Raw genomic sequence first — 27,512 nt, 5'->3', positions numbered from 1 at the left:
GTAAAGGTATAATTTGTATGATATACATAATTGCGAATATTCACAGGAATTTTATGAGCCCTCTCTGTGAAGTCCTAACTATGGGAGTTGAGCTGAGATATGCTGTTCGGGGTCAGAGCCCGAACCCCTGGATCCCCCTGACCCACAGGCTTCTACTCTGTGGGCCCTGAAGGAAGGAGACTGGAGACAAGATGATCCAGGCAACAACAACAACAACTCTTTATTCAGCTGAGGGTTAGGGTTTATAAAGGCTGATCCACCAATCACATACATGCTGAGCTCATCCCATTACTTCACCATCTCATGACTGTTCCACATCCTTACACCCGCAGTAAGGAAGAAAGCTTATCTTGTTCCTGCAGCTAGTTCCTGGGTTCCCAGGCTCACTTGTAACTTTACTGTACAGGACATTGGTATCTGCAGGAACATCAGGTTCCAGGGTCACACAGAGCTTCTGCCAGGGTGCGCATCAGCACCGTTCCCACGGGAACAGGCTTTGCCTCTGACTTGCACCCCCTGGGACCCTCTGGGCCCCTTACAACTCCCCCTTTTTGTTTTTGCAGCTCTGAGGTACCATACAAGCAATTCCAGGGGAGCCACAGTTGTGATCCAAGTCCGTAGTTCTATACAGGTGAAGTCTGGTATCTGTCCCATCACAATCACTACTATTATACTGCTCTGCACCTCTGCCCACATACTCGCTAACCCTCCTACATATAGTACATATAGCTAATTAGCAGGCCTAAGGCCATAGCAGATGTAAAGAAACAAGCAATCACAACACAGCTAATACATAGTTTTTGTCACATCTAACAGCCAGATGTTGCACCATCTCTTTCTACAGAGAATGTATACTCTTGAGTTTGATACCAAGTATGATTTACCTTAGCAGGGAACATAGCATATGTGGGTTGCTGTATAATCATAGCAAAGGGGTCTGATTGAGAATTGATACATCGAGATAAAGTACAATACATATCATCCTTAATACCTCATGGTGGTGTGTCTGGTCTTGAAGGAGTGGTGGCCTAATAAGTGAGGATCCTGTTCCAATCACAATAGCAATATATACATCTGAGTAACAATATACATACGTCTGACATCTGAGTGACAATATAAATACAACTGAGTCTAGGTTACACGTGACTGGTCAGTGAACAGTAATACGTAACTGGCACATGAATCCTATAGGTTCAGCTGACTACTACAGGAGGAAGGGAGATAACGGCTGCTGCTGGGGCAGACTGTGTCCTTGAGGGAGAAACTGCCTGAGATGGTATTTAGGGGCTAGAGAGAAACATATTTGGGAAAAGTGATTTCAGTATTAGGGTCCGAGGACATACGTTCAACTGTATACAATGCGAATTCAGTCTTAGGGCCCAAGTACATCTGGCCAAACTGAGGGCCCACTACGGCCAAACTGAGGGCCCACGTCACTCCCCCTTTTTGTTTTTTGACGAAGAGAAGAACCCAGATCTACGGCGTAAGGGACGAAGGTCTCAGCGTCTGCAGCTGGCATCCTGATGAGAGGGGACGGAGAGCCGTCCCAGGCACACAAGGTCCAGACAGTGGAGAGGTCACAGCAGTCCAGAGGGTGACGAGCCACGGACAGTAAGTCACATAGAGCCAGAACCGGTATCTCCAAAGTGGAAGACACGAAACCTGGAGGAGACAAAGCTGGCAAGGAGGTGAAGCAAGCAAAGGCCAAAATCGACCAGAAGGGGTTAAAAATGGTAGTTACATCATTCTGCTGTCTTCTGAACATACGTCCCCACACTGTCCCTACATGCTTAAACCCCCTGAAACTGGCACAAAAGTACCTGGAGCAACGATCGGGGGATATGAAGGACCTTGATGACCCCACACACCCCACCTTCCCGTCTGCTTTCCATAGTGTCAATCAAACCTGTTATGCATCCAAAGCTGTTGAACCCACCATCCAGACTGCTTTACCTTCCACAATCTTCCTACCACAGACAGGTAGCACACAAGGCATAGCGTCACTACCAGAGCTGTAGGGCCATACACAAAAGAGACCCCTAACTCGAACTGCACAACTGAAGAGACGTCCAGCAATGTTGCACAGGCTTGTTTATGTCCATGCTGGAAGAAAACTCGTAGAAATGAAGTGGAGAATACATTCACACATGGATTTCAACCTTTGCGTGTCAAAATAGCAAGATCTTTTCTGCTGCAGCACATCTTCCAGAAATCTGTCCGGTGCCTTTACAACAGTGTCACTTGAAGACAAAACCGTTTACAATGATAGTGAAAGCGAAAGTAACATTCCTCAAATGAACCAAAGCCGTAATCAGCACAGAATGCCCAGGGAAAATGCGCAGGGGAATTTCGTGTTGGTAACAGTATAAGACTGATTACAGAAAAATGGTACTTCTTTTAAAATGCTTCTACACAATGAGGACATCTTAGGGTGAAAGGAACGTACATAAATGTTTGATCATACCAAGTTCAGGTAAAATAATATTAGTGTTCCGATAAAAATAATATTGGTGTTCCCAGTACAAAAGGGCTCACATATGTTGCTGGTCACTTGCTATATTCAGAGAAATTTGCTATAGAAGGAAAAGCAGGGACATGTGGCATACCAAATAAGACAGGGTAAAACATCCCTGACTCTGTTTGAATTGGGTAACGGTGCAATACTCCAAACCATGCAGTATCTATTCCATAGCCAGACTCAGGAATAGTCAGGTGAGAAACATTCCTTCTTCCAGGACACAAGGGAAAAACTGACCAGGAGGATCCCATCCTAGAGTGAGTCTAGAATTGTCCCCTCGGTGTTTCCTATCCAGATACAAACTTCACCTGTTAACAGTGCAGGATCACAGTCCTTCTGAGTAACTTGTGGCAATTCTCTCAGATACTGATTTAATGCAAGCAACGATACCCAAATTCAAACTCAAACTTAAAATGAAACTAGCTATAGTCCCAAATGCCTTTACCTTAAACAGCAAGTTTCACTGCTCACAGCTCAGAACCAGACACAGTTCTTTCTATACTCATGGAGTTGCAATAAGCAATGAAGATTAACAGGACTCACATACATATGAGATTTCATTTAAAAGCCTTCCTTCTCAAATTTAAAACTTGTCCTGATATAAAGGTCAATTATTAAAAATCTTTTCTGTCTATTACAACTATTGAGCAAGTCACATTCATTGTTTATGAATTATATAAGCTAAACAAATTTCTTTCTTGGGACTGATGACCTTGTCCACATGAAAGAGGCCTTGGCAGTTTTACAAAATAAAAGGAATTGGCATGGATCCCATGCTTGCCAAACCCCAAACATACAGGAGGACTGTTCTGAATGGGCAGAACCAGTCTAAATAAAATTTTTACTCCATTCTTTTCTTTCTATACGCAGTAATCAATTAACAATTTTAGGTTTAGCATTACAACAGCAACTTCAAAACGTAGGTAACACTCTTACAACTTTCAAAAATGATACACAAATTATTTTAGCTGTAACTTCTGTAACAGTCAAGGGGGAAAATACCTGGTTTCTCTAAAGGGCAATCACAGCACTATAAGACAAGGGTACAGGACAGGTAAAGTTTACAATAACATAACTTGAAAATTCAGAGTTAAATTGCCTTTTGTAACACAATTTCTGGAATACCATGATCACTAACTGTACAATACAAGACAGTGTTATTACAATTGAGAAACACAATAGTAACCCAAACAGTGAACTGTAGGTACCGTTATTTACATTTCCAATATACACTCATAAGTGACTAGCAAGCACTGCCTTCTCCTCAGGCTTGATCAGTGGGACACTATACCCCTGACCCATGGTTCCCGTTTAACTGCGAGGCGCTGCTACCCAGCGACTTCTTCCCGCTTCCTGCGAGGCTCTCTCTGCGCTGTTAATCAGCGACTTCTTCCCACTACGCGCGTGGGGATCTCTGCGCCGGCTGACGGCGACTTCTTCCCGCTGCGCGCGCGGGGCTCACTGCGCTGTCTAACAGCGTCTTCTTCCCGCTCCCAGCGGGGCTCCCCCGTCTCCCCACTGCCCGCAGTGAGGGACTCGCGCTGGCTGTCCAGCGACTTCTTCCCGCGGTTAGCGGGGATCTCTGCGCTGCCTGGCAGCGACTTCTTCCCGCGGTCAGCGGGGATCTCTGCGCTGATGAACAGCGACTTCTTCCCGCTCCCAGCGGGGCTCACCTTACTCGCTTACGGGCGTTTGGTCCTTCCCCCCAACTATGGGGGTCCTGTGGTCCCTGTGCTTACCCCAGTCCCCAAAACTTTGTGAATCTGCCCTGTCTGAATTATCCAATGAGAAGCGACATCATACACTTAAAACAATTACAGCAAAGAAACTTTTTCTCTTTTTGGTGAGACATGAGATGAGTAAAACACTAGTTAGGTTGCCTCCATAGGATGAGGGGAAAAAGTTCCCCAATTTCTGGTCTGTCTCCCCACCTTCACAACCTGGCCAGGGTTAAAAGGTAGAAAGAGAGAGAGAATTTTACCAACAACTTTTCAAGGTACTACCCAAGTTATTCTAGTGGGCTTAGATAGCAGCCCCTACTAAAACTGTACATACATTGTTTCTTGGTACGTGTTTCTGACCTGACCTGAACTGACTTCAGCAGTCACAGAAACTAAACAAGAGGAGTTCCTCTCTTTCTCTCTCCCATTCTCTTCCCTGATGCTGCAGCCATCAGAGAGAGAGAAACAGAGGGGGAGGAAAAGAGATAACTGCATTCCAACCAGCACAAGGGCATCGGCGGTATTAACACACAAACACATGCACACAAATTACAGAAAGACAGAACACAGACACAGACACTATGTACAACCTAGGTATGTGGCTTTCTTTCTTTCACTGTGGCCACTCGGTACCATTGTCTGAGGCGTTGAGTCTCCTTGTTGGGCTTGGCTCTCCATGCTGTCAGGTTTGTCCCTCCTTCAGGTCCTGGGCTAGAGTATTGTTGTGGCAGGGCTCCTCGGCATTCTGAGGGCCAATGACCCTTTCTTCTACGCTTTGGGCATGGTGTTTTAGGCCTCACTCCTGGCCTGCTCCTACAGTCTTGTTTAAAATGACCTGTTTTTCCACAGCTATAACATTTCTGTCCTTGTCTCATGCTGGCAGCTTCAGTTCTATACTGTCTCTTTACCTGTTCCTTCACATGAGCTGCGAATGTTACCGAACCTACATCTTCACACCTTTGCATCATCTCTTCCACTCCTGCAGTTCTGGGCAATCCTGTCATAGCCATTCTACCATCTGTATAAGTTCCTGTTCGTTTTTTCTGTAGCTTTGGATATAATCTCTCTGGACTAAGCTCTCTACCTGTTTTATCTATAAGCAGGGTTACTCACAGTCTGTAACTTTCTTCTTCTTGTCCCAGTCAGCCGAGTGCACGTCTCTCCCAAGCTCCACAGAACCACCGGGGCACTGACTGGAGCATGCAGGTGGCATCACTCTCGTGCGATTCCGAGCCCACGCCTTGCAGGGGGACCTCGGTTTCCCTTCCAGTCCCTGTTCGGGCGCCAATTGTTCGGGGTCAGAGCCCGAACCCCTGGATCCCCCTGACCCACAGGCTTCTACTCTGTGGGCCCTGAAGGAAGGAGACTGGAGACAAGATGATCCAGGCAACAACAACAACAACTCTTTATTCAGCTGAGGGTTAGGGTTTATAAAGGCTGATCCACCAATCACATACATGCTGAGCTCATCCCATTACTTCACCATCTCATGACTGTTCCACATCCTTACACCCGCAGTAAGGAAGAAAGCTTATCTTGTTCCTGCAGCTAGTTCCTGGGTTCCCAGGCTCACTTGTAACTTTACTGTACAGGACATTGGTATCTGCAGGAACATCAGGTTCCAGGGTCACACAGAGCTTCTGCCAGGGTGCGCATCAGCACCGTTCCCACGGGAACAGGCTTTGCCTCTGACTTGCACCCCCTGGGACCCTCTGGGCCCCTTACAATATGCTAGCATTTGGTGCATAAAGCAATTACTATGACTCAGTTTCAACAAATTTGCTTTTGCTTTGTGGTTCCCTGTCTCAGGCATCTTTAACCTATGACTTTATGGCACCGATGGGGAAATGTTCACCAGAACTGAAGGGCTATAGCCCAGTCCATCAGTCAACCAGTCAATTAATCAATTATACATTCATTCATTCATTCAACAAACATTTATTGACTGCTGCGTGCAAGGAAGGCACTGTACTGGCAGAGATAAAATGATACTCAGATGGATTTGTGATCTCATTCCTTCAGTCACACAGATCACAATCCATCCCTGTCTGCCTATTTTGTACAACTCTTGTCCATATTTATCTTTGCAACCCATGAAACAAAGATAAAATAGCAAACAAAACATCTGCTCTCAAAGAATTTACCCTCAGGAGACTTAGTAGGATTGACAACATTATTGCCTTTACAAAGATCTTTCCTCACATTAACCCTGGGAAATCAGTAGTTTAACTCAGAAGTTCTATGCTTTAGTGTTCCAAAAAAGCACTTGAAAGAGAAATCTCATCTCCATCTGTGTTTACTGTGTTTACCCAAAGCCATACAAACCAGTTATGAGACAAGTAACAGACTCGTAATGGACTAGACAAGTAACAGACACGTAATGGACTAGAAGCAAGAGAGCCTAGGTTCTTACTGTATTATTATCTCTCCTTTAAAGATGAGGAGCCCAAAACTTGGAGCTTAAGTGACTCGTCATGAAGTTAGTGGTACAGTTGAAAGAATCCTAGACCTGATGTTAGGAAAGACCTGTGTCCAAATGACACCTCTGACACTTACTAGCTGGGTGATCTAGCAAACGACATACGTTCTCTAAGCCTTAGTTTTCTCATCTGGAAAACAGAGATAATATCTGCATTACCTCTCTCCCTGGATGGTTTGAGACCTAAATGGATGTCAGAACAAGAATTCAAAACTAGACCTTGGTAACCCCATCATTCATTTCACTTCTCCACTTGCAATGCCTCTCAAAATGGTCACAAATAAATATGATAGAAACTCACATCAAACAAAAGCAAAAGAAAAGTAGAGAAGCATAAAATGTTATGATGTCAGATGAAGGCAGTGCAGTGGATAGAGTTCCATGCCTGGAGTCAGGAAGATCTGAGTTCAAATCCAGCCTCAGACACTTGCAGTGTGATTGAAAGCAAGTCATTTAACCCTGTCTGCCTCAGTTTCCTCCTGTGTTCTTCTTGCTGCTTGTTCTTTGTTCTCAAAGAGGACCATCAGGAGGGTGATGCCATGACTTGCAAGTAAACTGGATTTAAATGAGACAGGGCTTTGCCAAATCACCAGCCTTACTTTCTCCTCCAGAGCATGTGGGTCCAGTGGTAAAACACAGATGAAGATGAATGGAGATGCCCCCAACCTCCAACTGATCTGGAGAAGGAAATGGCAAACCACTCCAGCGTCTTTGCCAAGAAAACCCCGGATCACAGAGTTGAACGTGACTGAATCGACTGGACAACAATGATGACATTTAGAAGGTAGCAGAAAGAGTACCGAATTAGGAGTCGGAGGAACTAGAGTCAAATCTAGGCTCTCCCACTTACCACCTTAAAACGTTGGAATGTTTTATTCCATAAAATTCCATAAAACATTGGAATAAGTGTTCTAAGGTCTTTTCCAGATATAAGTCTATGACCTCATCATCCTCTGACTAGATACTACCCAAAGTCCTTTACAGCAACAATTCTATGATCCTGAATGTGGCAATGGGTCTATAGTACTCTGAAATTTGAAGTAGCTCATCTCACCTCCCACCCCACACAGATTTCTACTTAACAGGTGCCAAAAGCACATGTCAAGTTGAAGAAGAGTTTGGGAACACTCAGACTATTATTGCAAGTACTTTAAACATTTCACACTTGTCCTCAAATTTATACATTTCCCAGCAACCAGCAGGATGGAACGTTGCATAGTTTTGTCACTCTCATTCATGAATCTCTCCACCTCTCCTACTTTGGGTCTCCTGGGCCACATGACCCCCAGTCACCTCTGCTTTTGCTGATCTGACGTTGAACCCGTAACGGTTTCTTTGCATCTCATAAACAATTCTATTAGTTTTCTACTTCCAAGACACTCCAGCCTACTAACTCTGCTGTTTTGGATGACTGAGTGCCTGTGATTTTAGGAATACATGATTTTTGTCAAAAAATGTATTTCACTGAGATGAAGAAAGATTTTGCAAAGCTAATGCAAAATCAAAGGCTACTGACAAGATATCTTAATACTAATTAGAGCTTTTCTTAAACCCTTTCCATCCCATGTATGTATGTACATATGTGCACAAGTGTATATATACAGAATATATTTATACATAAACTCATACTATACAAGCCTATCAGATCTATAATACATACATAAATGAATATGTACGTATGGACACACTCACACCTCTTCCTATACTTAGTATTTTTGTATGTGGAGGTTGGAAGGGGTGTGCAGCATGACTGAGTAGGGAGCTGGTCACAGAGCCAGGAAGATCTGGGTTCAAGTTTTGCTTCTGACATATACTGACTGTGTGACTGGGAAAATCATTTAACGTTCAGTGACCCAGACAACTCTCTAAGACTCTACATTGCAGAGTCTGTGCTGATATGTATTGATGGAAGGAATCCTTTATCCCAGGCATGGCCAAATAAAGAAATGATTGGATGGATGGATGGGATGGATGGATGGATGAATGGTTTAAAAATGTGTCCGTGTTTATAAATTTTATTTATGACATATGCATATGCATTTGAACTATTGTGTACCTATATGTATATATACATATATGAATGTATAGGTATGTGTATGCGTAGCTATATACATACATACACATACACATTCACATGTATACACAAGCAAATGTCATAGACAAGCTATGAACCCAGGTCCTCTGATTCCAAAGCTTCTTTCCACTGCTTTTTAAGGAACATAATTCTGTTCTGTTTGTACTGCCAGACCAAATATATGTATGTGAACTATGTGTATACCTATGTATATACATGACATGCCTATATATATTTGTGTATACATGCATGCTAGTGTGTCTCTCTACCCATCCAGCTATCTGGAAGACGGAGTTACAAAAACAACAATAAACCTCTTGTTTCATTAGTAGCATCTGTTCCCCTGCTGCTTTTCCAGAATCTTTTAAAAGGAAGCATTTAAAAATATTTTTTACAGAGAACTAGCACCCTCTGTAGGAAATCTTTTTTATACCTGAGTATGGGGAATGGGGCAAATTTATTGTATTAAAGGGGTAGGGAAAATAAAATAAAAATAAAGGGGTAGGGGTGGGAGTTGGCACATTAACTTCTAAAGTCCTTTATATTTTCATGGTTATTTCTCCTTCACTCCCCTCTCCTCCTCCCACTTATTTTCAATTGGTTGGTATTTGTTTCTTTGCAGGATAGTTAATTTTGCTTGATTTCTTTTTTTTTCTTATTGTAAATAGAAGCCATGTTTTCCTCAGCTGAAAAGAAGCTCTCCCTTTTCATATATTCTTAGAATCATTTGTCTGACTCTACCATGTGTCTCCTGTCACAGGGTTCCCTTGTTCTAAGGGTTAGCTGGCAGGCGCAACACCATCTTGGCAGCTAGGTGGCACCATAATGCATAAAGCCTGGAGTCAAGAAGACTCATTTTTCTGAGTTCAAATCTGACCTCAAACACTCACTAACCATATGCCCTGGGCAAGTTACTAAACCCTATTTGCCTCAGTTTTCTCATCTGTAAAATGAGCTGGAAAAGGAAATGGCAAACAAGTCTAAGAAAACTCCAAATAGGGTCAAAAGAGCTGGACAAAACTGAACAACAAAATAGCCACAGCACAACATCATTTCTAAGGATGCAGAGACTCTGCTTTATATATTGGCAATAGAATTACCAAGAAGAAGCACAAGCACTGAGTCAGTCAGCAGGGATTTATGAAGCCCTTATGATTCTACCGGACCTGGCTGCTTCTCCCAGAGCAGACATCTCATGTCCTGCCTAACATCAGCTGTTTTAGGATATGATACTCTGAGACATAGAGGCAATCAAGAGGTTGCTTCCACAAAGACCTTGGGATTGAGTGATTCATTCCACCCTCACATTATTCACTAATCACATCAGAGAACTAAATTCTGTAGGAGTTCTGGAGGTAAGAGTTGTGAAGACATGCACAAGAATTCCAATTGTCCTTTTACCAGGTCCACCCTGACCCTGCTCTCAAGTGTCCTTGTTGTGGTTGTTCAGTCTTGTCTAAGTGACCTCATTGGGGGTTTTCTTGACAAAGATACTGGATGAATTTGCTGTTCCATTTCACAGTCCACTTCACAGATGAAGAAACTGAGGCAAACAAGGTTAATTAACTTGCCCAGGTCACATAGCTAGGAAGTGTCTGACATTGGATTTGAACTTATGAAGATGAGTCTTCCTGTTTCCAAGCCCAGGATCCTTGAGGTGTTCCTAAAAGATAAACACGCGGGGAACCAAGTTTCTATTATGATTCTCTGACCTTTGGTGATAATATGACTTAGGATCTACCCTCTTTGCCCATGATCCCAAGTTAGCTGGAGAAATGTGAGGATTTCTAGAAGCATGGAAGTCTACATTTCAGCCTGAACCCAATAATAGCTCTCATCTACATTGCCCTTTATAGATATTCTATTTTATATATAATGTTTACATATATGTATGCATACCTACATATTTACATACATACACACATTTACATACATATGCATATTTACATACATACACACATATATGCATATATATTTGTATAATTGTCATTTGAGTCTTACAGTAGCCTGGGAGAAAGGCGTTACGATATATTCTGTGACTACACTGATATGAGCCAGAAGAACAATAAAACAAAGGGGGAAGGGAAGTATGGGGATGTTATCTATTTATAATGATGAGTTTAGTCCTGAGAAAATGTTCCTCCCTTCTGTTCACTGGAGAGATGGAGGAGAACTATGGACTGGAACGTCCCATATGCTGTCAGACAAGGTCAGCCTTTGTTTTGTGGAATGTGGTTTTTCTTCTTCTTCTTCCTCTCCTCCTTCTTCTTTTCCTTCTCCTTCTTTTCCTCCTCCTTCTTTTCCTTCTCCTCCTCCTCCTTCTTCTCCTTTTCTTTCCTTTTCTTTCTTTCTTCTCCTCCTCCTCCTCCTCCTCCTTCTTTTATGTCTGTTAAAAGGGATGGTTGGGGAAATGAGGCAGAGATATTCAGAAATTAATATGGTATAAAAACCAAGGACACTAATAAAAGTAAAATTGTTTTAAAAGTTTAATCCTTCATTGCCTAGGTTCCCATGCTATTACTGGCACAAAAATGTCCTTTCAAGGAAGAAGAGGGAAAGGGGGCACAAAGAGAACTCCAAGAGGTAATATTAAAATGGGAAGTGGAGGAGAGGGAGGTCTCTGGGACCACCAAGCATCTAAAATATCCCCTGGGGTTTACAAGTAACTGCCACCTCCTGGTTTTCAGACATCTGGAGAGCTTCTGTTGAATTCTTACTACAGAAAGTAACCTTAGGGAGTTGACACTGTAATTTGCCACTGACCTGATAATGACATGGTCAAACCCTTGGAAAGTCTTTCATGGAGATGAATGCCTCCAACATGGCCATAGGGACTAATCCAACCCAAGTCAGCACCTCCTCTGAGGTACTTTGGATCTCTAGACATTTTTCATGGACGTTTGCATCTGCCAAATAGAACGACACCATCAGAGAATTGCTGCTAGCAGACAGAGCAGAAATTGAGCTTTGTACTTGGAGAAGACATAGACTGACTCCCACACTCTCGGTTGGCTCATCTTTCCCTCCCCCAAAATATCTCTTTTCCCAGTGGCCCACTAGTGCATCACTAGAAATGGGCCAATTAGTAATCTCCCTTCTTCGAGGGCAGGTCATCATGATCCAGAGATTCTAAAATTTCTCCATGGGGATCCAGTGTGCACTCAAGCTTACCAGATGGACTGGGTTGAGAGTTCCTCTTTTGTACTATGATTCTTTCATCCTCAAATCACAAATCGAAACTGCTTATCCTAGGAGTGAATACAACCTTCCTGGAGGATCTGACCCCAGACAAATCATCCACATATCACAAGTTGTTCACACCTTCAAATTACCCGGGAATCCAGGCATAAATAATCCCAATTGATATATTCACAGCCTCAAAATAACTCATCCCTTCCCAGCCTCTGAAATCAATCAAACCAAGTACTAACTCTCCGTGTCCTGTGCACTCAAACACTGCTCCCAACATACTCTATCAAAATACCTTGGGACCAGCTTCAACCATACCTCTACCATGGAATACCCACAGCAGAACTAAAGAATTCCTTGAGATAGATATTCAGTCAGAGAGTTAAACATTGACTAAGCTATATTAACATAATAATTTGATTAATCAATCAACGAGCACTTATCAAACATCTGCTGTGTGCCAGGCACTGATGATAAAAAGACACAATTAATAAGGATATGAATTAGACCTTAGATTTGATTTATTTAGAATACATTAGTGGAAGGAACTCCATCCATTAATTCAATAATCTTATGAGGACAAACACGGCATCAAGGTCAGCTACCACACTGATGGTAAGTTCTTCAACTTGAAAAGGCTACAAGCCAAGACCAAAGTAGAGGGAGTGTTGGTGCATGATTTTCTGTTTGTGGATGATTGTGCACTCAGTGGAGTCTCTGAAACTGAGACGCAACAAAGTATGGATCAATTCTCAGCTGCTTGTGCTAATTTTGGCCTAACAACACCAAAAAAAAAATGCAGGTGCTCTATTAGCCAACACCACACTATCCGTATGTGAAATCATCAGTTACAATAAATGGAAAAATTTTGAATGCTGTGGATAAATTAATTTAACTTGAAAGTGTACTTTCCAGGGATGTACATATAGATGATGAGGTTGATGCACTCATTGCTAGAGGTAGCTCAGTGTTTGGGAGGCTCCAAAGGAAAGTGTGGGAGAGAAAAGGTATTAGAATGACTACCAAACTGAAGGTCTGTGGAGCTCTTGTGCTGACCTCGTTGTATGCCTGTGAAACCTGGATGGTATATCAGCACCATGCCAAGAAATTGAATTGCTGCTATTTGAATTGTCTTAAGAAGATTTTGAAGATCACCTAGCAGGATAAGATACCAGACACTGAGGTTCTTTCTTGAATTAAACTGCCAAGCATTCATACTCTACTTCAGAGAGGACAACCCCCCATGGGCTGGCTACATTCGAATGTCACACATAGGCTTGCCAAAAAGACTATTTTATGGAGAACTTACGTAGAGCAAGCACTGTCATGGTGGTCAGAAGAAGTGATACAAAGATATTCTCAAGGTCTCTCTGAAGAACTTTGAAATGGATTGTGTGACATGGGAGACACTGCCACAGGACTGCCCAGCATGATGGGCCCTCACCAAAGAAGGCTCTGTTCTCTGTGAGTGAAGCTGAATTACAGTAGCTCAAAGGAAACATGAAATGTGCCAATTTAGAGAATCCACCCCATGTTCTTTCACACAGACTATTTGTACCCGATCTGTGGTAGAGCATTCCAAGCTCATGTTGGTTTGATCATTCGTAGTCAGACATATTATAACTTGCCTCTAGCATAGTGATGTTATTTTGGTCCTCTTGGGAATGAAGGACAACAACCATTTTTAAGAGAGTAGCCCAGAACATTGAATGGTTAAGTAATCTGCCAGTACTTGTCAGCAGTGGGACTTGGACCGAGATCTTCTTGGCTCTGAAGTCTTTATCCACTCCCCCAGTGGTACCTTAAAGGAACTTTTATTCTCTTGGGGAGGGGAAGGGAAGCATGTATGTATATATATACATATATATATACACATACACACACACATACACACATATATATATGATATCTGTCTCTGTGTGTGTATATGTATGTATATATATATATATATATATTCATATCTTGTGAGCCACCAATAAGATAGCAAACGGGAAGCTAGCCATTAATGTCTCCCTGTGAACCCTTAGGACAAGAAATTGGAACTAGCCATCCTGTTGTTGTCTCCATGTTGATAAATCAGCTGACAGAGTGAAAAGATTTTTTTTTCCATCATTGAGAAAAAAAATGCCATGGGAGTAATGGCTAGGATTACCTTCCTCACCAATTCTCTTGCAGGGTACATTGGTGAAGTGGAAAGTATAGAGTCTCTTCAATCAGATGAACTGAATTCAAATACCAGCTCTGACACTCACCACCCGTTACCTTGGGCAAGTCACTTCATCATTCTGTGATTCACTTTCCTCATATGTAAAATGAAAGTTCTAGAGGACTGCTATCTACAATTTTATATTCCACTGGCCATATTGTAATGGACTATTATGCCCTATAAGCTGGCCAGCTTTCATATCCTTTCTTTAAGCATGTAAGGACTTAATAAATTGTTTTCATTCATCTCACAATGAGACATACTGGTGATTAACAGCAATCAGTAGGACTTAGGGAGGTGAAAGATTCCCCCACTTCCCTCCCTCAACAAGGGGCTGTGATTCAACCTATCAGCCAAGAAAGTGAGTTGTACTGAGTCATTCTGAAGCTCACCAGGAAATTCCAAAACCACTGGGCTAACTAGAAGACAGGAAACAATGGAAAACAACCAGTATAGGGATTCTTAAACCGGCATTTCTTAAAATGTTTCTTAAAAATATATTAATAATTTCATTTCAGTATAAATGATTTTCTATGTAATCTTATGTATTTTATTTTATTCATTTTAAAAGATTATTCTGGGGAGGAGTCCAGAGACACACATAAAAAGGTTAAAAACTTCTGGTTAAAAAAAAAGAGAGAGAGGGAGAAGGGGGATATGGAAGAGAAGGAGGAAGGGAAGGAGGGAGGGAAGGAGAGGGAGATTGGGGGAATGAGAGAGAGAAGGAGGAGGAGAAGAAATAGAAGAAGAAGAAATAGAAGAAGATGAAGAAGAAGGAGGAGGAAGAGGAGGAGGAGAAGGAGAAGGAGAAAGAGCAGGGGAGAAAGAGAAGTAGGAGAGGAGGGAGAAAGAAAGAAAGAGAGAAGTTAGCACAAAGACAAAGAGAAGATGGGAAAGGATAGGTATTAGAAACCAGGTGACACAATGGAAGTCTGTCAGAAAGACCTGAGTTCAAATCCAGCTTCAGACACTTACTATCTGTATAACCCTGGGCAACTCATTTAATCCTTTGTCTTCCTCAATTTTCTCATCTGTAAAATGGAGGTTATAATAGCACCTACCTCCCAGAGTTATTGTGAGGATCAAATGAGATATATTTGTAGCAAGTCTAAAAGTGTTAGCTTTTATAAATTGCTAGCTAGTATAGCGATACTTATTGTAAAGTGGCACATTGTCTGAACCAACCAGCAACGTGCCTTACTTCATTATATCATTTGCTGGCATAAGCTCAGACACACCATCCTGCCCCTAGAACACCTCTCTCAACTTCAAGACAGTGGATTAGTATGGATTAATGGAGGAACATTTGTGGAAATCCTTTACTAAATCTGGGTAATATATATTGGTAACTGGCTTTCATGTTCTTGTCTGAAGTCTACAACTCCTGACACTCTACCAAGTACTGGAAACAGTCCTTATTACCTCCATTAGTCTAGGATTTTCTTAATAGTATTGTCCCAAAATCTGAGAGGTTAGCCATGTACTTAAAGGGTATTAAGTTAGGTTGAGGTAAGCCTGTTATATAATAAGGACCATTGGAACAGAGGATAGGCTGTAGAATCCTAAATTTAGAGTTGGAAAGGACCTTAGCTTTGACCTAACTACCTATTCTAACCCTCTCTTTTTACAGTTGGGGAAACTGTGGCACGGAGTGGTCAAGTGGCTTGCCCAAGGTTGCATAAGCAGTAAGTGGCAGAGATGAGATCCAAACCCAGTATCTCTGATTCCAAAGCCAGCAGACTTTCTCCTCTACCACTTTCTTCACACATTCAGGGAAGTTTGAAAAGACTTACATGAACTGATGGAATCAAGTAAGCAGAACCAGGAAAGCAATATAGAGAACAAGGTGCCCATCACCCTGTCTGTTTGTTTTCATGTAGATCTATCAATACGGAGACTATAAGAGGATAACCAGTCCTGACTGGGATCCCAGGGATGCCTTAATGACTGACCTCCTATTTGTATCTCTACTTGTATCACGTATTATTTTTTTCCTTTAAAATATGTAAACTTCTTTAAAACATTTCAAAGGTAGAGAATTGGCCTCAGAACCAGGAACACTTGAGTTCAAGTCTCACTTCTTACCCATGTCAGCTATGTAACTCTGGTTTAATTACCCTTTTGGAAAGGAAAGAAACAAGTCTTTATTAAGCATTTATTCAGTGCCAGGTGCTTTACAAATATCATCTCATTAGATCCTCACAAAAGTCCTGGGAGGTAGGCACAATTATTACCTCCATTTTACAGTTGAGAAACTGAGGCAAAAAAGAGGTTAAGTGACTTGTTCAGTGAGTATTTGAGGTCATATTTGAACTCGAGTCTTTCTGACTCCAAACCTAACATTCTATTTACTATATCACCTAGTTGTCTACATCAGGGGAGGTGAACCTGCACCCTCAATGCCACATGTGGCCTTCTAGGTCCTTGGGTCTGAATCTAAATGTCACAGAACAAATCCCCTTAATAAAAGGCAAGTCTATAAAATTATAAATGACTGAGGAGGCACATTAATAGAGTTCTCTATAGCAAGTAAATCACAATTCTAATCCATATCTCCATCTGTTTTGGTTGTGAATCCTCAATTGCTGACATACAGCAGCTATTCAATAAATACTTATTTCATTAGTTATGTTATTAGTATGTTGTTCAGTTGTTTCAGTCATGTCCTCCTCTTTATGAGCCCATTTGGGGTTTTCTTGGCGGAAATCCTGCAGTGGTTCGCCATCTCCTTCTCCAGCTCTTTTTACAGATGAGGAAACTGAGGCAAACAGGGTTAAGTGACTTGCCCAGGGTCATGCAGCTAGTAAGTGTCTGAGACCAGACATGAACTCAGAAAGCTGAGGCTTCCTGATGCCAGACCCAGCACTCTACCCACTTCCTCACCTAGGTGCCCTACTGTTATTGTGGGCAACCCTAAATTCCTCCATGTAATCAATAAACATAGAGACCGTGATATGTGGGATGTGCACAAAAACCATGAATCGAAGTCATAGTTCATGTAGATGGAGATTATGGGTGGATGAGATATTTTAACAGAATGCCACTTTGAACCATGGGACAACCATCCACTTGATTGGAAATATAGCACCTAAGACACTCCATAAGTTCAAGCCTAGTCTGGGTTGTCTGTCCACCCTTCAGTCTAGGGTGGCAAAGACGTGAAAACAAAGCAGATATGATTTATTGAGGAAGGGCTAAATGAATTGTGGTCCATAAGTGTCATGGAATATTACTGGACTATAAAATACTATTGAGAAGAATTCAGGGAAGTTTGGGAAAACTTACATGAACTGATGGAGTCAAGTCAGCAGAACCAGAAAAGCAATATATACAACGACAAAGACCATGAATTCTGTGTACTTGTAACGAACAAAACTTGACTCTGGAGAAGAGATGAAAAAATGAATCTCCCTCCCTTAATGATAGAAGAGTGGGACTGTGAATGTAAATTACTACACACATTGTCTGGCATGCTCAATATGTTGATTGGATCTGCTGAGCTGATTTCCCCGCTCCCACTTTCTTCTTTAATCTTTGTTTCAAGATGCTTCAATGTTTCAATGCTTTATTGAATCAGGGAAAGGATAAGAGCTATCCTTGGAAAGGAATGTGTTCTAAGACCAGATGTATCCCTAAAAATAAGATATTAAAAATTATCTAGAGCGCTATGAATAGTGGAGTCTAGAAATAATGATAAACTAAAGGCCTTGACAAGAGACAACATGAGAGAAGATACTGGAGGGGGCCAAAAACTTCCCTGTGGGGACAGTTGAGTAACCTTAAAAGTAGGAAGAATATTGGCATAGTGGCCAAGTTGAGATGGCATCAGCCCTCTGGGATGGTCACTGAGCTCTAACAAATAACAACCATAACTGATGTTTGAGTAGTCCCTTAAAATTTGCAAATTATTTCATTGGCACCTCGCAGCAACCCTTGAAAATAGATACTCCAGGCATCATCCTTGTTTTACAGATGAAGAAACTGAGACTCTTAGAGGTTAAGTCACTTGCATGCCCATGATCACACAACTAATAAATGTTTGAGGTGGGATGTGTACCCACATCTTTCTGACTTCTGTCCCTTGTAATCTCTCAAAATTCATTTATACTACCCATCAGGGAGAGAAAGGAGTTAGCAAGGGTTGTAGTAAACTTGAAGGCTTTCCCACAAGGTCATTGGTTTAGATTCACACCTCAGAAGACTAGACATACAGACAGTTGTCTTGACACACACACACCAGAATCCTGGAAGCCCTACTTAGAAAGTTCTGAATATCATCCATGGCGAGACTTCTCCTTTCTCCCCCTTCCCTGCAAAAAAGAAATCTGAACTGAATTCTATATAATTATGATGACCAAAACTAGATAAGTAATGAGAAAATATATCTCTTCCCTTTTCTTTAGAGATGGGAAACTGTAGATTTGGAACATTGTCTATACTATCAGAATTAGAAAGAAAAGAGAGGAGAGGAAGGGAGAACAGTGAAGGGGGAGAAAGGAAAGATCAAGCCTCATGGCTCAATGCCATGTCCATCTTGCCTGGAGAAATGTACAAATACAAAGGGAAGTTCATGAGTCTACTGGAGGGGCAGTTAGGTGGCCCTGGAGTCAGGAGGACCTGAGCTCAAATTTGACCTCAGATGCTTCCTAGCTGTGTGATCCTGGGCAAGTCACTTAATCTCAATTGGCTCCAAAAAAAGAGAAGAAAGGAAGGAACAAAGAGTCTAGTAGAGACTGTCCCTTAATCAATGCCTGGGGTTATAATCTGCTTGAGTATTTGGACATCTGGAATTAAGTATAGGTCATATTATAGACTTAGAACTGGAAAAGATCTTAGAGATCATCTAATCAAATGCCCTCATTTTTCATATGAATAAGTAGCCCAAAGATGTTAAGTGACTTGTCCAAGGTCAAATCAATTGTAATTGACAGAGTTGGAATTCAGACACTCATCCTTTGATTCCCAGTTCACTACTCTTTCTCCAACACCTATACTAGTGGCTGTCAGGCCAGATCTAGGAGGTCCATTTGAGCTGGAATAGGCATAGAATTTTGGGTTGGCAAAAGCGCTTGTTGAGCTGGATGATCCATCATATATGTAAATTCTGGTTTTCATCACAGTTCATCTGTTAACCCTCTACAATAGCCTGGAATATAGAGGATAATGAAGAGGAACATAGGAACCTAATTATGCCTAGATCTGGTATTGGATAAATCACTCATTGGGTAGTCTGAAGATCTTCTGGTTCCTTCTTCTGAACATGGATGATTGAAGGGTGTAACACTCCTCTCAAGATGGCAACTCCATACTTCAAATGCAGTTTTAACTGCAACTCACTCCTTTTCAAATATCTTAGAGTCATCTGTGAAGAGGATCTCCCCTCCACAATGAATCCTCCATACAGTTGCAAAAGTGATGAAGCAATTCCGGTGGCTACTTATTACCTCTAGGATCAAAGACTAACTTCTCTTTGGCATGTCAAGTCTTTCATAACATGACTTCAACCCACTTCCCTAGGCTAATTATTCCCCTTCAAGCACTCTTTAGGTCTTTATCACTTCTCAACTAATCTATGACAATGGCCTCTTTTGGGTCTCACTGCCTGAAACCTCTCCCCTCTCCAATCCAATGCCTTCATGGCTGCTAAATTTGCTTTCTGAAAAATGGATATCTGCTCATGTTATGCTTTTGTTCAGTAAGTTCCATGGGTTTCCCATGACTTCTTGAAGCAATAATAAACTCCTTTGTTTGATATTTAAAGGCCTTCACAACCTGACCCTCTTCTTACTTTCCTCTTCTCCAATAAAGCCACAGTGGACTAGTCACTCTTCAACACAACGACATTTCATCATTCCATCTCATCTCCTGGACTTTCCCCTGTCTGTTTCCCACTCCCTGGCCCTACCCAATGCACAGAATGCATAGTATGCACTCCCTCCTCATGTCCATCTTTGGAATCATTGACTTCCTTCAAGACTCAGCTCAAGTGCCATCTTCTACATGAAGTCTTTCCTGATGCCTTCAGCCACTAATGCCTTTCTTCTCTACCTTGTATTCATTTCTTGTTTCTGTTCTGCATACGTGTAGATATATATATATGCTGACTTCTCCATTAGAATGGAAGATTTTGGATAACAGGGAGCTGTTTCACTTTTGTCTGTATCTCTAGCCCTTAACCAGAGCACCAAGCAGATAGGCAGTGCTTGACAAATGCTTCTTTGAATGACTGATCACATCAATTGATTCTTGGTCTTCTTCAATCTCTCACGTCCACGTCTTTGAATAGGCTCTCTCTTATGTCTGGAGTTCACTCCTTTCTCTCCTCAACCTCTTAGAATCACTTTGTCATTTAATTGTTTCAGTCATGTCTGACTCTTTATGATCCCATTTCTTGGCAAAGACACTTGGCAAAGACAAAAAATGGTTTGCTATTTCTTTCTGTCATATGGAAGATAAGAAAACTGAGGCAAATAGGGTTAAGTAACTAGCCAGGATCACATTGTTAGTGAGTGTCTGAGGCCAGATTTGAACTCAGGAAGTTGACTCCAGGCCCAGCATTCTATTCTCTGTATTACCTAACTCTCTCTCTCTCTCCCCCCACATACACACACACGTATATGTGTGTGTATTCATACATGCACATACCCATATATGCACACATGTGCATGTACACATATGTATATAATTGTATACATACATTGTAAATGTACACAATCATATGCATATGTAATATACACACATATAATACTTGCATATTCTCATTCTCATTTTTTAAATGGGAAGATGAGTTCAGATGAAAATGTTTCTTCATCCTCCCCTTCCTCCTTTTTATCTTTCTCCTCTGCTCCTTCATCTTTTCATTCCCCTAATCAGTATTGAATAAGTATTTACATATTTGTTTCCCCACACTTTAAAAATATCTATGAGTCCTTGAAATTTTTGAGAAGTGACAGCATTCTCCCAAGATGAATTCCGTTTTCCTGGATGGCATCCATTGAAATATTCATTATTTATATCTTCTCAATAGCAGGACACTACCTGAAATTCTGGAGCAGAGGCAAATGACCTTGGTTGGTGCTTATAAGTAGAAAGGCTTCAGCAACATCTTGGCTCAGTGTCAAGGCAACCATAAGCCTACTCTAAAGAACTTGTTTTCAACAAGTTTTCTCTTCCAGTCTATTAAAGAACTTAATGGTCAGGGCTGGAGAGTGGGGAGGACACACTTTGTATTCTTTTTCCATGGTGTCATCCAAGGACACATTTGCCAACACACGTCTTTTCACTTTTAATTGTCAGAGCAATGATTACTCAGAGATCATATGCTTTCAGCTTGAACATGGTATCATGGCCATTGGAATGTTCCATTAGTTGTCTGGAATTTGTAGGACACCCCTGGAAGGAAATGGATTCACACAGTGGAAAGGATACTCTGAACCAAGTCAGAAGTCCTGGGTTCAAAGTCCAACTCTATTTCTAATCCCTTGTACTACCTTGGGTCTCGATTTCCTGGGATCTTGGTTCCCTCTTCTCTAATGGGATAGGGCTGGACTAGATGCCCTTGAAGGTCCCTTCTTCCTCTAAATCTATAATTCTGGGACCTTTCAAAAGAGGTAAATGCCTTATTTCATTCCAAAAGTTTGGATGCTGAAGAATAATGCACTAGGGAAGTGAGTGGTTCATGTTATTTTCCATTAGAGGAGGGTGAAATGTACTGCATGGAACAGATCATTCTATTTTTTTTGTCACTAAGGTATTTGAGATCAGTGGGCACTTAGGAACATAGGTCTAGAACTGAGAGGTCCCTTATAGATCATCTAATCCAAATCCTTCATTTTACTGAGATCAGTGAACAAAGAGCTTGTGTCCAGGTGTGCCAGCACATCCTGGAGTAAGGAATACAATTGGCTTGCTTTTCTGAGTAAGGGAAGGACCAACAATTATGGGTCTTGCCAGTGTGTGCCTGTACACCCAACCCTGTGCACCATGCAAACCTGTTTTTGCAATGAGACACCTGTGACCCAGAGAGGTTGTGGTTTACTGAAAACCACACAAGGAGTAAGTGGAAGAGCCAAGATTCAAACTCAGGTCCTGTGACTCCCAGTTTGGTGCCATGAGGCTTCCTATTTCACTTAGATTTGATCTTTATGATGGCTCAAAAAATATTTATTTCCTTATATTTGCTAAGGTCCAATGGACAGATTAGTGCTAGCCCAACTCAGCTGCCACTTTCTCCTACCTTTTGCTTTTCTCCATCCCTCTGGCTGTTAAAGCATTCTCCCTCTCTTTGTATACTTGGCATTTGAGGTACATTAGTATTATCCTCCTTCACTTATTAATAAAACATTAGTCGACAAGGCTTTTTCTAATATCTGAAATGTCTATTTTTTTTTTGAGGCAATTAGGGTTAAGTGACTTGCCCAGGGTCATACAGCTAGTAAGTATCTGAGGCTGGATTTGAACTAAGGTTTTCCCCATACTCTATCCACTATGCCACATAGTAACCCCCCTGCAATATCTGAAATTTCAGATGAGTAGTTTGGGGAACCCTATATTTTACTGTGATAGGTGTAGGTAAGCACAAGAGGAAATATTCCCTCAGTGAAATTCACAAATATTTATTGAACCTCCCCTGTAAGTTAATCAAAGAATGAAGGCATAGGACATGGGTTAGATTGGTATTTTTATTTATTTTGTTAAATATTTCTCAATTACATTTTAATCTGTTTTGGGCTGTTCTTGAGAGTTTTGTAGGCTACTGTGGCCCATGGGATACACGTTTGACCCCTCTGGTCTACAATGCCAGGGTCACCTCAGTCCTTCAGAGAAGGATTTCAGTGGAGAGAGTCATATAATGTCATCTATAAATCGACCCTCCCATGATAGCCCCTTTATGGCATCCTAGACTTGAAATCTGGAGACCCAAGTGGGAAGCCCAACACTTCCATCTACTAACTACATGAACTTAGACAAATAATTTCCCCTTTTTGAGCCCCAGCTGATTCATCAGTAAACAGGGAAAGTTGGATCAGATCAGGAGTTCTTAACCTGGGTTTGTGAACTTTAAAAAAAAATCAAGAACTGTATTTCAATACATAATTGGTTTCCTTTACAATCCTATTTTTTATTCAATTAAAAATATTTTTGTGAAGGTATCCATAGGCTTTACAAGCACTTGACACATAGTAAACATTGAGCTTGTTGACTGAATGACTAACCAGGCAGAAACTTGCTGTTTGTACTTCATGCTCAAAGAGGACCAAAATGACACTGCACTCTCGATGTTGGGGGCAAGGTACAGTATCTCCAGCTGTGGTTGATCAGACCAATATGAGCTTGGAGTAATAACCAGGCAGAAGAATACTGGAACCAGATGATTTTTAAGGTCCCTGGTCCAGCTCTGACTTTGGTGAGTTCTGTTAGCACTTGGAGGACCTTTCCCTCAGTAGATTACAGATTGAGAGCCTAGTCTAGCCACTACTAGCTCTTAACAAGCCAGATTTGCTTGTAATTAGGAATTCTGTCTCTGGGCTATGGTGAGTTCTCTTAGTTGAGTTGAACTGGACTGATAGAAAGTAAAAACAGTGAAGGGAGAGATTGTTTCTTTTTTGTGTTTAGCTCTTAGCATAGTACATGGCATATAATAGATGCTTGTTTATTCATTGATTGACCAATCAGTACAGAGGTCATAGGAGCTGGTTTGGTTGAGGAATTTGGAGGCCAGGACCTCAAACACGATAGAGTGAATGTTAAAGGGGTAGGAAGACTTGCTGAATGATGATGGCAGAAAGAGGGTTTGAAAGGAGCAATAGGGAGCAAAGTGTATGTCAGTGCAGAGGGCATGAGAGGGTATGACGGAAGGAGCAGCCAGGCTTGGAGAGGGTGCCAAGAGATGTATGCCTGCAGGAGAAAGCTAGGTTTCAGTGAGCACCAGAAAATAGATAATTCAGGTATCCAGTGCTTACTATGTACCAGGCATAGGTGTTGCGTTTAAAAACTCATACAAAAAAGATAGTTCCTTTCCTCAAGGAACTTACATCCTAATAGGGTGAGACAATCTTTAAAGGGGAGCTGGAAAGGGGAGGGAGGATACCAGCTTGGAGATAAGGCTTCAGCTGAAAAGGTAGAGCTGTCTAGAAAGTGAAGGGTCAGCTAGATGGTTCAGTGAATAGAGCACTGGCCCTGGAGTCAAGAAGATTAGAGTTCAAATCCAGCCTCAGACACTAGCTGTGTGTGGGCAAGCCACTTAACCCTGATTAGAAAGAGAGAGAGAGAGAGAGAGGGAGAAGAGAGTGCATTTAGGGGAGAGAGAGAGAGAGAGAGAGAGAGAGAGAGAGAGAGTAGTGCCTATGGCCTTGGGTGCTTCTTGAAATGGTGGTCTAGCTGTGATACTTAACAATCAAAAAAAAAAGGATTACAAAGGGAGACCTCTCTAGAGTGAGAATGTTGTTGACTGGAAGGTGAGGTCCTGGAAGGGATGAGAGAAAGAGATCCATCTTTTTTTTTGGAGAGGGGAAGGGAGGCTCTGATTTCATCAATATTAGGAGCTCCTGGGAAGGAATTTCTTTTTCCAGTGCAGATGGGCACATGCTCAGCAACTTTATTTTCTGAGTTGCTTGGGGGGACATTGAAAGGTTCAGTCACTTGCCTGGTATCAGACAGCCAGGATGTGTTTAAAAGGCAGGACTTGAACCCAGCTCTTTTTGACTCCAAGAAGAGTCCTCTTTATCCATTGTTCTGGGCTGTTTTTCACAATCATTTTGTGGGTGAAGCTAGGGAGATGCAATACCCTGCCTGAGGTCATTAAGTGACAAAACTAGGTTTTGAACCCAACTTCCAGCCATCTTTTCTCTGTACTACAAATGGAAGGAATTTCCTGAGGGTCCATTCAACAGAGAGGGACTGAGCAGAATGAGGCTAAGTTGGCTATGGCAGAGGTGAGGAGGGCCATGACAGACTTCACTGTTGATCCAATCCACATGACAAGGTATCTGACCCCACTAGGAGTGTTGGTTACAAATTGATGGGAAAAGGGTCAAATGATAGAAAAAGCCCTCAAGGCCAGAGAATCCACAGGGAAGGCAGCTCAGGGACCAGGCAAAGGAGCAGCTAATTAGGAATCTGGTGCTGGGAAATGGGATGTCAAGTATGAACCTCAGACAAATGGCATCCATGTCAAAACCCCAATCACTCTACGTAAGTTCAGGTTCTTTTTACTTGTCAAGGTAAGACGTCATAACTATTTCTTCCTTTCCAACCATACCAACTCCCCTATAGTATCAGATCATGAGCTAGAGAGGTCTTGATTTGAAAGAGTCTTGGATATAGCATCAGGGAACCTGAGTTTGATCCTAGATGAATGACACTGGGCAAGTCGGTACCACTCTCTTGGCCACAGTCTCCAGTAAAATAAGGAAGGGGTTGGATTAGGTCACCTTTAAAGTACCTTAGATCTATCAACTAAACTACCAGCTCCTATCAAAACACTCCAGCCTAATGGACTCATTCTCAAATCATGAGTTCCTTGAGATTGGTTCTTAATTAGTTTATCTTATCAATGTCAATAATTGATTTAATAGTCATCCAAGTCCACCTCCCTACGTTGATGAAAGAGGAGACCAAGGGCCCAAGAGGTAAAGTTACTTGTTCATGATCACATGGGTACTAAGTAAGGGAATCAGAATCTAAACACATCTCCATAGGTCAAATGCCAAAGTCAGTGTTCTCTCTTCTACATCAGAGTGGCTTGTCAATCTGATGCCTCCCAAAGGCCTCAAGTCATCAAATCAGCAGTTTCTAAGTGAATCAGCAAATGAAAGAACAAGTTCCTAATCTTTGATTCCTATAGAACAATGGAACCAAATATATAGACATTCAGGTCTTCACAAAAGATCCATCAAACCATGATCATTGTCCTTATAGAATGCATCTTTACTTTTTAAAAGAAATCTGTTAAACAATAAGTTACCCTTAGCCTATTATATTATGACATGAGCAGAAAAAGAAATTGGGTCCATCACATGGCTAAAGGAAGAGATGACTGTTAGACAGTCTACCTGCTCCATTGGAATTCTTGAAATGACTGGATAAAAGAAGGAGGAGTTATACTGTGGAAGCAGCCTAGTAGAATGGGAAGAACACTGTCCCTGGAATCAGAGGATCTAGTCCAAATACCACTTCTGATTGTTATCTATGTAACTGTAACAACTTTACAAGTAATCTCACTTCCCCTGAGCTTCAGTTTCCTTTTCTGGAAGCAAAGATGCCTGAACTCAGTGTTCAGTGAGGCCTCTTCTAGATCGATGATCCTATGATCTTATACTGCTTCAAAGAATATTCACAGTAATAAGATCAATGAGGCAGCTAGGTAGAGTAGTGATTAAAGTGCTGGATTGGAAGCAGGAAGTTCAATGCTACATCAGACACTCACAAAGTAACCCCAGACAGATTGTTTCACCTTCTCAACCTTGGCTTTTTCATCTGTAAAATAATAGCTCCTACCTCCAGGATTGTTGTGAGGATCAAATAAGATAATATATGTAACCCAAAGTGGTCATATACTACATACATGGGAAATTCTTTGCAAACCTTAAAGTTCTATATAAATTCTGTTGTTATTCAGTTGTGTCCAACATTTGGGATTTCATGGCAAATATACCAGAGTAGTTTGCCATTTCCTTCTTGAGGTCATTTTACAGATGAGGAAACTGAAGCAAGCAGAGTTAAGTGACTTCCCCAAGGTCATACAACTAATAAGTGTCTGAGGTCAGATTTGAACTCAGGAAGATAAATCTCCCTGATCTTGGGCCCAGCACTCCATCCACTGTGCCAGCTACTTTAAGTACTTGAGAGTGATGGAAAAAACTAGATTAAAACCCACCTTTACAGGAACACACCTCTGGAGTGAAAGGGATTCTTGCGTTATTTTAATGTTACCACGTATTCATCCACCAAAGGGAGGTTGTTTCTGCATCTGTCTGGGGCTGACTTTCCCTCCTCCCTTTTCTCTGATCCGTCATTCTGCTGCCAATGCATCACTGAAGAACAGTTTGGCCAAGAAGGGGCCAAGATTCCACAGAAGACACTCAGGATCTTCTACATCTTGTGCTGGGCTGCCTTGACCAGATTTGCTGTCCCAGTTACTGCCACCTACACAATCAAAGAAAGCAGATTTGCTCTAACCAAATATAAATAAATAAACAGCATCAGACAGTAAGGGAAAGAAGGGAACAATGCTGCTTCTAAATCCCTTCCCATTTCCTACTTCCATTTAGCAGAATTTGCAAAATGTGAAGCTCTGTGCAGGGTTTTGTGCGCCTGCGCTTAAT

At 41.6% G+C, this 27,512-nt stretch overlaps 1 long non-coding RNA gene across 1 annotated transcript; it reads right to left on the bottom strand.

Annotated features, from left to right (window-relative positions):
• Positions 1-195: 195 nt before the first annotated feature.
• Positions 196-27,512, bottom strand: LOC140534489 (uncharacterized). The gene is made up of 3 exons (XR_011977340.1): positions 27,065-27,512; positions 11,556-11,698; positions 196-11,178 (listed from the first exon to the last, which is right to left on the bottom strand). It is a non-coding gene; the product is annotated as an uncharacterized lncRNA (long non-coding RNA).

Source organism: Notamacropus eugenii, chromosome 3 (genome assembly GCF_028372415.1).
Source record: "Notamacropus eugenii isolate mMacEug1 chromosome 3, mMacEug1.pri_v2, whole genome shotgun sequence".
Classification (NCBI taxonomy): domain Eukaryota; kingdom Metazoa; phylum Chordata; class Mammalia; order Diprotodontia; family Macropodidae; genus Notamacropus; species Notamacropus eugenii.
This window is presented reverse-complemented; position numbering and strand designations above follow the sequence as displayed.